Below are 10,616 nucleotides of genomic sequence, written 5' to 3' on the forward strand. Positions count from 1 at the left end.
GTCCCTCCGACTTGGGTTATTTTCCCGCCTAGGTAGCAGAATTCCTTACCTTCGTCTACTTCGGTATCCCCCGTTCTGATCGCCGGCCGTTGTGGCCGAGTGGTTCTAGGCGCTACAGTCGGGAACCGCGAGACCGCTACGGTCGCGGGTTCGAATCCTGCCTCGGGCATGGATGTGTGTGATTTCCTTAGGTTTGTTAGGTTTAAGTAGCTCTAAGTTCTAGTGGACTGATGACCTCTGAAGTTAAGTCCCATAGTGCTCAGAGCCATTTGAACCAGTTCTGATGTTGTTTCCCGCTTTCTCGTTTCAGCTACTTCTCATTACTGTCGTCTTTCTTCGATTTACTGTCAGTCCACATTCTGTACTCATTAGACCGTTCATTTAATTCAAGAGATCCTGTAGCTCTTCTTCACTTTTATCGAGGATAGCAACGCCACCAGCAAGTCTTATCATCGATATCTTTTCACCCTCACTTTTAATCCCATTCTTGAACCTTTATTTTATTTCTGTCATTGCTTGTTCGGCGCTTAGACTGAACTGTAGGGGAAACACTACATCCCTGCCTTATACACTTTGTAATCCAAATACTTCGTTCTTGATGCGCCACTCTTATTGTTCCCTCTTGGTTCTCATACGTATTGTATATTACCCTTCTTTTCCTATATCTTACCCCTACTTTTCTTAGAATGTGGAACATCTTGCACTATTTTACATTGTCGAACGCCTTTTGCCGATCGACAAATCCCATGACTGTGTTTTGATTTTTCTTGAAACTAGCTTGCATTACCATTGGAAAAGTTAGAAGCCTTTCTAATGCCTTTGCTTTTCCTAGAGCCAAATTGATCGTCATATAATCGTCATGTGACAGATCACAAAATTTTCTGTTTCATTCTTCTGTGTATTATTCTTATCAGCGGCTTGAATGCACGACTTGTTAAGCTGATTGTGCGATAATCCTCGCACTAGTCGACTCTGGCAATATCCGGAGTAGTGTGGATATTCGAAAGCCAGAGGGTATATCGCCAGTTTTATAGTTTCTGCACGCAAAGTCTGTAAGCGTTTTGTTACCGCTTTTCGTCTCTGGCAATCTCCGGAATTGTGTGGATTATTCGAAAGACTGTGAGTACATCGCCAGTTTCATACTTTCTACACGCAAAGACTGTAATCGTTTTGTTACCATTTTCCCCATTAATTCTGAAAATACAGTGATATGCCACCTGCCCTTCTGCCTTATTTGATGTTAAGTCGCCCAAAGCCATACCAAATTCCGATTCAAATATGAGATTCCATGTCTCTTCTTTGTCGGCTGCTCTTACTACTTCTATCACGTTATCAGACCTCCCACTCATACAGGCCTTCCGCGTTCTCTGCTCTGCATTTAGCAATGGAATTCTCATTGCACTCTTAATGTGAACTCACTTGTTTTTAATTTCACCGATGGTTTGAGTTCTCTATATCCTGATAATCATTTCTTTTGCTATACATTTTTCATGCAGCCACTTCGTTTACCTTCCCTACACTTCTTATTTATATCATTCCTAAGTGATTTGTATTTCTGTACTGCTGAATTTATGTGCACATTTCTGACTTCCTTGTTTCGTCGATCAACTGAAGTAATTCGTCTGTTACCTGAGTTCCTTCTCAGTTACCTTCCTTCTGTTAACAACTTTCTTTCGAGCGTCTGTGATTGCTCTTCGTCCATTCCTCTTCAAATGAACTACACACGCAGCTGTTCAATATCGTAGTATCTATGTTTTTTGCTCGAGTATCATGTCGTTTTTGGAAACCCAGAATCTACTATGTAGGAATCAACATGGATTCCGGAAACAGCGATCGTGTGAGACCCAACTCACGTTATTTGTTCATGAGACCCAGAAAATATTAGATACAGGCTCCCAGGTAGATGCTATTTTTCTTGACTTCCGGAAGGCGTTCGATACAGTTCCGCACTGTCGCCTGATAAACAAAGTAAGAGCCTACGGAATATCAGACCAGCTGTGTGGCTGGATTGAAGATTTTTTAGCAAACAGAACACAGCATGTTGTTATCAATGGAGAGACGTCTACAGACGTTAAGGTAACCTCTGGCGTGCCACAGGGGAGTGTTATGGGACCATTGCTTTTCACAATATATATAAATGACCTAGTAGATAGTGTCGGAAGTTCCATGCGGCTTTTCGCGGATGATGCTGTAGTATACAGAGAAGTTGCAGCATTAGAAAATTGTAGCGGAATGCAGGAAGATCTGCAGCGGATAGGCACTTGGTGCAGGGAGTGGCAACTGTCCCTTAACATAGACAAATGTAATGTATTGCGAATACATAGAAAGAAGGATCCTTTATTGTATGACTATATGATAGCGGAACAAACACTGGTAGCAGTTACTTCTGTAAAATATCTGGGAGTATGCGTGCGGAACGATTTGAAGTGGAATGATCATATAAAATTAATTGTTGGTAAGGCGGGTACCAGGTTGAGATTCATTGGGAGAGTGCTTAGAAAATGTAGTCCATCAACAAAGGAGGTGGCTTACAAAACACTCGTTCGACCTATACTTGAGTATTGCTCATCAGTGTGGGATCCGTACCAGATCGGGTTGACGGAGGAGATAGAGAAGATCCAAAGAAGAGCGGCGCATTTCGTCACAGGGTTATTTGGTAACCGTGATAGCGTTACGGAGATGTTTAATAAACTCAAGTGGCAGACTCTGCAAGAGAGGCGCTCTGCATCGCGGTGTAGCTTGCTCGCCAGGTTTCGAGAGGGTGCGTTTCTGGATGAGGTATCGAGTATATTGCTTCCCCCTACTTATACCTCCCGAGGAGATCACGAATGTAAAATTAGAGAGATTAGAGCGCGCACGGAGGCTTTCAGACAGTCGTTCTTCCCGCGAACCATACGCGACTGGAACAGGAAAGGGAGGTAATGACAGTGGCACGTAAAGTGCCCTCCGCCACACACCGTTGGGTGGCTTGCGGAGTATGAATGTAGATGTAGATATAGCCTCAGCGAACTTCAATCGTATATCTTTACTCCTTAGTAGCCTACTTCCTTTTCCCACTTCTCTGCGCATTGATTCTATTAAACCTCAGCCTACTCTTCATCATTGCTAAATTGTGATCTGAGTCTATATCTGCTCGTGAGTATGTCTTACATTCCAATACCTGTTTTCGGAATCTTTGCTTGACCGTGATGTTATCTAACTGGGATCTTCCCGTTTTGACAATATCAGAGCAATTAACCTTATATGGGGTACTATCAGTAACTTTTAAAATAATGCAGTTTCGGGTGTTTATGCAAGCGAGAAAGATCTGAAAGTTCCTAGCGGATTAAATCGGCGTGCCGGACCGGAACTCGAACTCGGGACCTTTTTGCTTTCTCGGGCACGTTCCTACCGGCTGAGCTATCCAAAGAACACGTCACGCTCTCCTTTACAGGCTTCTAAACTTTACAGAAGTTCATCTGCAACTTTAACTGTCTGTTATCCCTGGAAGAAAGTATATTGTTGAGAAATATGTTAGTCGCATCCATCAGTGCTGTTTCTAGAATGAATTTACGCTCTGCGGCTTAGTGTGCGGTAACCTGAAACATTCTGATAGATTAAAACCGTGTGCCGTTCCAGGACTCGAACCTGGTACCTTTACTTTTAAAGGGCAATTGCTCGTTCCTCAAAGTTTGGTGGAGAACTGCTGACAGTTATGGAAGGTAGGAGAAGATGTACAGGCGAAAGGAAAGCTGCGACGACGGGAAAGCTGCGACGACGGGTCTTGGGTCGAGCTTGGATGGCTCAGTTGGACTTACTACAAGAGACAAAATCCCTGGATTTGTATCCTGGCCAGCTCACAGTTTTTATCGGCTTAGAACAATCAGATTAGTGTACACTCCACTGGAGACAAGGAATCCATCTGACGAAGGTATGGTTGGCATCCTCCTCTTTCATCATAAGCATCGAGGGTGAATAGCGAAGACAGATGTGTTCCATATGTTTCTGAAAGCAATCGTTATTGCAACTTTGGCCTTCGATGGTGGCTCTGAATCTGCATCGGTAGATCTCCAGCTATTTCCGGAAACCGGTAATTCAAATAAAACCGGTAATTCAAATACTCTGATTCCACAATTGTGAGTGATCACTTCACCGAAATATGAAATGCTTTAATTAGCCGGAAAAATGTAACAATCCTATTTTGTTATTCGCATGTTAGTCATAAAAAGAATTCTATTCTTGTGGTTCTCTTAGATGATTCTTGTGATCATTATGCTATTTTTGTTGATAGTGAAACTGAGAGGTCTAAGGAGTTGCTCTTTAAAATTTTATTTTTGTGAGGTGTACAGCTTCAAATGTGTTTTCGGAATGACACATGGTCTAAGTGGCCAGTTTCAACTGTGGGTCCTTTTTAAGCTTACTTTTTAAGCTGCACGAGTTTCTTTCTCCCAAACATAAAACAGCTCGGTTCCTGTTGTGCCCCGTTTTTTCGTTCTCATACGCGTTGTTTACTGATAAGAAATTAGTGAAAAGATTTAGAGGATGCAGTCCTCTGAAGTGCCTAAGTACCATAAATCTGAATTTGTTTTGCTATTGATTGTTGTCACATGTTCCTGGTTCAAATGGCTCTGAGCACTACGGGACTTAACATCTATGGTCATCAGTCCCCTAGAACTTAGAACTACTTAAAGCTAACTAACCTAAGGACATCACACAACATCCAGTCATCACGAGGCAGAGAAAATCCCTGATCCCGCCGGGAATCGAACCCGGGAACCCGGGCGTGGGAAGCGAGAACGCTACCGCACGACTACGAGCTGCGGACTCACATCTTCCTGTTTGAAAACAACTTTCGTGTGTCGGTGAATTCAAAGAAAATTTCGAAATGAAATTCTTTATTATTATTTCGAAAATTTATTTCATTTTAGCACTGTCATTCTTTAAAAATAGTCTATCTTTTTACCTGTATAAAGGCAAGTTGCGTATCTCAGATCCCTCTTACTTTCTGCTTAGAGTATGTTCTCTGTAGATTTCCCGCGTACCTAGGAGCGTAATTCTTAGCTGCCTATACCGGAGTCAGTGAATTTATCCAGTGTGTGTGAGCACCTCCTGTGGTAAATGGAACTAGCGCCTACATATGCACGACTGATATTACTATAGTGTTTAATTTAACTAGATGTCAACTATATTCCTTCATTGTGGAGAACAACACTCTGCAAAAGGGATATCGCTCGCCAAAGGTGTCTGCATCGTATTACGTTGCATAGGAATTGCCATGTGCATTATAACACGATAGAAAGAGAGTTCGTGAACTCCATGCTTGTGATTATAGAACAGTGCTGTTTTGGCGTGCCTGCACGGGCAGTGCTTCAAATGAGTATTCGATCCTATGAGAATGGAATTTGTTTCTGGTCTGTGGACAATCCGATAAAATAAGCTGTTGCGGTCCCAAAACAGCGAGCGTCGGTGACCCCCGCAACCTTTTTTACTAACAGTGCGTCACATGCCGAATTATCAACTGTAACAGTCCGCTCTGCTATTAACAGTGCGATATCGCGAATCCGCTCGAACAGCGGCCGGCGGGTTCTAGAAACATACCTATGTTGCTTCACACACACTCATGACTTGACTGTGCCGCAACCATCCCGGGTTTCCGTCAGCCTTCTCCTCTTGCTGAAATCACTTCATATACAACCTTGACGAGACTCCGCCACGATCAGCTGATCACTACGTTGGTTTTGTCCTCATAACAGTTGAAGGCTTAGTTAGGTTCCTTTCACATTCAATCGTGACCTGTGACGCTGTTGGAGTTTCTCAAATACTGGCATCACACCATACACAGAGGTTCATGAGAAAGAGAGTCGCCGATCAATTAGGAGAGTGTAAGACGTTTAAACGAGAAATAACAATGTTCATCATTGGTGGAGTACTGTATTAGTTGTGACCGTGATGCATTTAGTGTTCCTTAAATCTAGTTCATAGGCTTCGACTATTGGGTCCAGTACTATGAGCTACTTTCAACTGAAACTGCAATAATTATTCAAGAAGCAGCTGCAAATGATTTTCAACTTCCGCTCATAGACAAGATATCCTAGAAAGTTAGGGAAGAAATACACAGAAACAAAAACAACAACCAGACAGATGTCACGGCCGGCCGGAGTGGCCGTGCGGTTCTGGGCGCTACAGTCTGGAACCGAGCGACCGCTACGGTCGCAGGTTCGAATCCTGCCTCGGGCATGGATGTGTGTGATGTCCTTAGGTTAGTTAGGTTTAATTAGTTCTAAGTTCTAGGCGACTAATGACCTCAGAAGTTGAGTCGCATAGTGCTCAGAGCCATTTGAAGCATTTGAACAGATGTCACGACAGTGTGTGTTCACTACTGTAGTGCCATTTTGCAGAAATTGCTAACGTCTTGAGATCATGAAATAAAAAGTTGTTTTTTCTATGCGCAATAAATGACGAAATACCGTGGTACAAAACATAAAATCTAACAAAGCCAAATTTATCAACTCGGGCGTCAGAAGATAAGTGCAACGAGAGCTCAGTACAACATGCGTGTCAAAGAGGACCAACATTCTAAACTAGATTTAAGAAACACATAAATGCATTTAGTTACGGTGTTCCTAATAAATCTGGCATACCTACTCACAGTAACCAAACAAGTCATGTTTTCTACAGCATAAAAAAAATCTAATTGTACTTCATAAACTAAACACAGATTTAAAATTTTTGCTGATATTGTTCTTTGACTTACAAGACACGTTAATTCTACGTGTTTACAATATCTGAGCTGTTTGTGATGTTGTTTACGTGATAGCCACCAAATAATGAAAACCTATATTTATAGCAGCCCTCAAGGTTCTTTGCGCTGGAAAATATTGCAGTTAGCTTTATACGTTGATTAAAATTTATAATTCCAGTGACATATTATATAACAAATTGGGTTAAGGTCTTATGGGACCAAACTGCTGAGGTCATCAGTCCCTTAATCTGCACACTACTTAACCTAACTTGTTTAACTTACGCTAAGGACAAACACACCCATGCCCAAGGGAGGACTCTAACCTCCGACGGGGGGAGCCGCACGGACCGTGACAAGGCGTCTGAGACCGCGCGCCTACCCCGCGCGGCTATATTATACAACACGGTAATATTAGGAGGGGATATATTTTTTAAGTCCGATCGGTTGCGAAGTGAAAACCACACTGAGAATCCAATTTTTTGTTTGGAGCATTCACCTTATCCTTCCAGTAATTTCTGTACATAGTCGCTGCTGCTACTTACCCATTGTAGTAGTGTTGTGGCAGTTTCCCATATCCTCATAAAGAGGGTGCCGAAAGGCTGTCCTCTTAACTAGCGGTTTTGAATGAGTAAACAGATGAAAATCGGAGAGAGCCAAATCAGGGCTGTACTGTGGGTGATCAAATACTTCCCATCGAAAACGCTGCAGGAGCGTCTTTGTTGTACCGGCGTCGTAGCATTGTCGCGAAGGACAATGCCTGATGGAAACATTACTCTTCCTTTGCTCTGAATTGCTCCACTCGCGGAACAAGATCATCGGTTGACGCTCGCTTCCTTTGCTGACCGCCTGCATCATGAACGTCACTATGTCTCGCTTCATAGTACTGCACCAATGCCCCAATTTGCTGCCATGCATACATTTATGTGGCAGCTAGAAATCACGCGGAACTTCTCACAAGGGAACCTCCCCATCGCACCCCCCTCAGATTTAGTTATAAGTTGGCACAGTGGATAGGCCTTGAAAAACTGAACACAGAGCAATTGAGAAAACAGGAAGAAGTTGTGTGGAACTGTGAAAAAATAAGCAAAATATACAAACTGAGTAGTTCATGGGAAGATAGGCAACATCAAGGACACTAGGAACACAGGAGCGCCGTGGTCTCGTGGTAACGTGAGCAGCTGCGGAACGAGAGGTCCTTGGTGCAAATCTTCCATCGAGTGAAAAATTTAATTTTTTTATTTTCAGTTTATGTGACAAACTCTTATGTTTTCATCACTTTTTTGGGAGTGATTATCACATCCACAAGAAACCCTAAATCGGGCAAGGTAGAAGAATCTTTTTACTCATTCGCCAAGTGTACAAGTTAGGTGATTCGACAACATATTCCTGTCATGTGACGCACATGCCGTTACCAGTGTCGTATAGAATATATCAGATGTGTTTTCCTGTGGAGGAATCGGTTGACCTATGACCTTGCGATCAAATGTTTTCGGCTTCCATTGGAGAGGCACGTCCTTTCGTCTACTAATCGCACGGTTTTGCGATGCGATCGCAAAACACAGACACTAAACTTATTACAGTGAACAGAGACGTCAATGAACGAGCGGACAGATAATAACTATGCAAAAATAAAGAAAGTAAAATTCTCACTAGAGGGAAGACTTGAACCAAGGACCTCTCGTTTTACAGCTGCTCACGCTACCACGAGACCACGGCGCTCCTGAGTTCACATTGTCCATGATGTTGCCTATGTGGGCCATGGACTACTCAGTTTGTATATTTTGCTTATTTTTTCACAGTTCCACACAACTTCTTCCTGTTTTCTCAATTGATCTGTGTTCAGTTTATCAAGGCCTATCCACTGTGCCAACTTATAACTAAATCTGAAGGGGGTGCGATGGGGAGGTTCCCTTGTCAGCATGAAGAAATCGAATGACAGGAGGCACTTCAGATTAGGTAGGAGACTATTACATGCTCACTGTGCTCTCAGAACTGAAAAATGCGACGTGAAGCGACTCATGGGCGTAGGAGGAACACTGTGTAACACATCTGTGCAAAGTTTCATCGGATTTTCAGTAGGTTTCTAATTTCCCGACTGATCGGACCTCAAAAAATACGTTTCAGAATATTCTCATTTATTGTTCCGAATCAGTTGCACATTTTTAATTAGATTACATGTTTCAGTCACTACGGATCATCTTCGGATCTAAGAGTAAAACTAAAAATGTTCTATCTAATATTTTACAATAAATAGGAAAGAAAAGGGTTGTATATAAATCTAGATTTTACCTAAGTAGTTGTGTCAGCCACCCGTCCTGTTTGATCAGAACCACATATCAGAGCACTGTGTTTTGCAACTGCGGTTGATATTTTGAATAGGTGTATGTTGGTGGTGCGAGGGGGAAGTAGAGTGAGGCTGATTGGGGGAGGGGAAGCAAGCAGGGAGGGGATGGTGGGAACGTCATGTATTTAACTAGAAAAGTCGTACTAAAATTATACAACTTTTTTTTTTTTGGTAATCAGTCTACTGACTGGTTTGATGCGGCCCGCCACGAATTTCTTTCCTGTGCTAACCTCTTCATCTCAGAGTAGCACTTGCAACCTACGTCCTCAATTATTTGCTTGACGTATTCCAATCTCTGTCTTCCTCTGCAGTTTTTGCCCTCTACAGCTCCCTCTAGTACCATGGAAGTCATTCCCTCATGTCTTAGTAGATGTCCTATCATCCTGTCCCTTCTCCTTATCAGTGTTTTCCACATATTCCTTTCCTCTCCGGTTTTGCATAGAACCTCCTCATTCCTTACCTTATCAGTCCACCTAATTTTCAACATTCGTCTATAGCACCACATCTCAAATGCTTCGATTCTCTTCTGTTCCGGTTTTCCCACAGTCCATGTTTCACTACCATACAATGCTGTACTCCTGACGTACATCCTCAGAAATTTCTTCCTCAGATTAAGGCCGGTATTTGATATTAGTAGACATCTATTGGCCTGAAATGCCTTTTCTGCCATAGCGAGTCTGCTTTTGATGTCCTCCTTGCTCCGTCCGTCATTGGTTATTTTACTGCCTAGGTAGTAGAATTCCTTAACTTCATTGACTTCGTGACTATCAATCCTGATGTTAAATTTCTTGCTGTTCTCATTTCTACTACTTCTCATTACGTTCGTGTTTATCCGATTTACTCCCAGACCATACTGTGTACTCATTAAACTGTTCTTTGCGTTCAGCAGATCATTTAATTCTTCTTCACTTTCACTCAGGATAACAATGTCATCAGCGAATCGTATCATTGATATCCTTTCACCTTGTATTTTAATTCCACTCCTGAACCTTTCTTTTATTTCCATCATTGCTTCCTCGATGTACAGATTGAAGAGTAGGGGCGAAAGGCTACAGCCTTGTCTTACACCCTTCTTAATACGAGCACTTCGTTCTTGGTCGTCCACTCTTATTATTCCCTCTTGGTTGTTGTACATATTGTATATGACCCGTCTCTTCCTATAGCTTACCCCTACTTTTTTCAGAATCTCGAACAGCTTGCACCATTTTATATTGTCGAACGCTTTTTCCAGGTCGACAAATCCTATGAAAGTGTCTTGATTTTTCTTTAGCCTTGCTTCCATTATTAGCCGTAACGTCAGAATTGCCTCTCTCGTCCCTTTACTTTTCCTAAAGCCAAAGTGATCGTCACCTAGCGCATTCTCAATTTTCTTTTCCATTCTTCTGTATATTATTCTTGTAAGCAGCTTCGATGCATGAGCTGTGGATGATGCTTTTCCGAAAGTCAGATGGTATGTCGCCGGACTCATATATTCTACACACCAACGTGAATAGTCGTTTTGTTGCCACTTCCCCCAATGATTTTAGAAATTCTGATGGAATGTTATCTATC

This window comes from Schistocerca nitens, chromosome 5 (genome assembly GCF_023898315.1).
Source record: "Schistocerca nitens isolate TAMUIC-IGC-003100 chromosome 5, iqSchNite1.1, whole genome shotgun sequence".
Lineage (NCBI taxonomy): Eukaryota > Metazoa > Arthropoda > Insecta > Orthoptera > Acrididae > Schistocerca > Schistocerca nitens.